Source organism: Rhipicephalus microplus, chromosome 5 (genome assembly GCF_043290135.1).
Source record: "Rhipicephalus microplus isolate Deutch F79 chromosome 5, USDA_Rmic, whole genome shotgun sequence".
Lineage (NCBI taxonomy): Eukaryota > Metazoa > Arthropoda > Arachnida > Ixodida > Ixodidae > Rhipicephalus > Rhipicephalus microplus.
The window spans coordinates 52,809,000-52,811,585 of record NC_134704.1 but is presented as its reverse complement, the minus strand read 5'-3'; the positions used below and the strand labels follow the sequence as shown (position 1 = coordinate 52,811,585).

Genomic DNA, 2,586 nt, shown 5'->3' with positions numbered 1-2,586 from the left:
GGGTATTGCGTCGTACGATTTCGGCCTGGCAGGATAATACAGGTAAAAATAAGTTGAAATGCAGTAAACGAATAAGTAAAAAGAAATTCAAAAAGAATAGTTGAAATACAAAGCGCTAATTTCGTAAATTAAAACAAAAAAAGGCGAAAGATTGTTGCGACTGGCTGAGGAAGGACTAAGCTATCGAACTCAATTGCCGTTTTTCAGAAATAACATGACATGCTACATTGTGTACATGCCATGGCACTCCAGTATATGGGTCATGTACCTTCTTTTTATGTTCATGGAAGACATCAATCATTCAATAATTGATTGATTGAGTGGTTCATATTCCGTGAAAATCACCGAAGGTGAGCACCTGCTTTACCTACGTGTACTCGCACCTATAAATCTTAACTTCCGCTGTTTATAGTGTCTTTGCAGATTTCGGTGTTTAGGATGGGCTGTGCATTGGGCAATTTTCTTTTAAACGGCAATGGAAACGAAAAGAAAGCACAGCGCTCAGAGGCAAACTGTTCAGCGACTGCCCTTCGCATATTACCTTCTTTAACTCCTGTGCGGTAAGTGTAGCCGTTGGTGGCTTCGTCACGCAAATTGGCTACCCACCTGATTCTTGAGTGTACATGCGATACAAATACAGATCTATCGCCTCCGCCGAACACCTGCGACGCTGGTAAAGAAAGCGAGCACCTTCTCGAAACGTGGGAGGCCAAGCTAGCCTTGAAGGACCTGGACCAACGACGACGTCTCGTCGCCAGGGCCAAGGAGGCAGCGAGGGCCAGAGGGTTCCTGGAATGAGGAGACCTCCCACCTAAGGTGAACGCGGAACCTACACAGCTACACCGTTTCGAAAAATAAACGTTTATTCCTCCTCCCCCTCGACCTGTTTGGTGACAAAAATTTCCATTTGGCTGCATGCCTGTTTACTGGCTACTTGTAAATTTCTGGTACTACCTAATTATTCAAAATGGTTTCCTTTATTCATTAATAGTAAAGAATCTGTTCAGAGTACCACTCCTGTTCTATTTTTGGCTACAAATCTGGCAATAATATAAATGACATGGCTTTGGCTACATTTGGCTTAAGTTGAGCCGCCTTTTCAATTGCACCCAACAGTCACCCCTGGCAGTATGAACAGTAAGGGGCCATGCTTGGGGCTGTTAATCATCGTGCCATCTTCATTGCGACGCGAAGATGTGGTGTGTCATACCGTCTGAGCAGCGTGAAAAAAGTGTTTTTGTACGTACTACATCGTGTGTTTGTTTGTTTGATTGTTTGTGTGTGTGTATGTGTGCATGTGTATGCGCGTGCGTGCGCACGCGCTCGGTTAAAGGTGTTCGTTAAATCAGACTTCTCTGCAATACAAGGCATTCCATGGTAAAGCCTGCTTTACGCTTCCCGTTTCATAATGCCGTAGTATTGATGCCCAGTCCTTGTGGAGCTGAGCGTGTGAAGGCCGCTTTCTGGTCTTCGAACAGGCCTCGCGAAACCCATTAAAATATAAGAACTCTATCCCATTAATGGCAGTGTGCCAGCGAATGTCATGTTTTTGCTACATTGTGCAACTCCAGGTCTGAACCAGCTGCACTGTTACCATTTTATCATTTCTTTCTCATTTGCATTGGATAAAAGTAGGCCAATTGTAAAATTTGCATACACGCATTTGCAAAATACGCTCACTTTACGTTGAACATTTACGATTATCGGGTGTCATGTTGAATCTGAAAGCAACGGCGTTTGTGTACGCATTTTGGACTTCCCGGCATACGGATGAAGATGATTGCATGTTCATTGAACTTAAGGACGAAAGATTTTGGAAAGACGATTGTTTATGCGCTGAAAGTTGCTGTAGTCATAGTAAACGATTTCGCATTCTTAAATATAAGGTGACAGCCTATGTTTTTGTTGTTTTCGATGAGGTTTCGTCTGTGACCTCTTGTGGGGAGTACATTCTTGCGGTGGCAGAGAGTTATGTCGTCGTGTATTGGCGTCGAATCTTGAAAAGGCGTCCTTTTGGTGAACCTGACGAATGATACCTTCAAATGGCCTTTCGTCCTTGTAACAGAAATAGTACAAACAACAAGAAAAGAATGGCACATAAGCGTCACTGAAGAAGTATCGTAGGGTCAAAGAAGCCACCCCAAGTTTGCGAAAAGTGAATTTTACGGTGCTTGGTGTCAATCGTATACCAGGCACTTTTTTTCACAAGGAAAACGTAGGGGCAAAACGAATTTTCGATGTAGACCCCAAGTGTAGCAATGAATAGATGGATGCAAAATTTAATTGAAAATCCTGAGGTGCGCGACTGTGCGCGTAGCGGGCCGCCGCCGTGTTGGAACGGACAGGTCAAGCCCGACCGCTACATCATGGGCCCACTGTTCAGAAAAATATTTCTTTAAGGGGCAAGCAATGTCTTCTCTCGCTGTGGGGGAAGTCATTAGTCATGGATACCATGGGCACTGCCACTGGCCCTTCCATCGCGCCTTGTCTACCATACTCTCCTTGTCCTCGGGGTCGGGTCACCAGTTTTGCCGTGAACTGTTTCTTCAAATAGTTTTTTAAGGGCTTCAGACCAGTGCCGTCACA

General features: G+C 44.5%; 1 long non-coding RNA gene across 1 annotated transcript; it reads left to right on the top strand.

Annotated features, from left to right (window-relative positions):
- Positions 1 to 364: 364 nt before the first annotated feature.
- On the top strand, positions 365 to 879 carry LOC142817255 (uncharacterized). The gene is made up of 2 exons (XR_012895133.1): positions 365 to 560; positions 641 to 879. It is a non-coding gene; the product is annotated as an uncharacterized LOC142817255 (long non-coding RNA).
- The last annotated feature ends 1,707 nt before the right edge of the window (positions 880 to 2,586 follow it).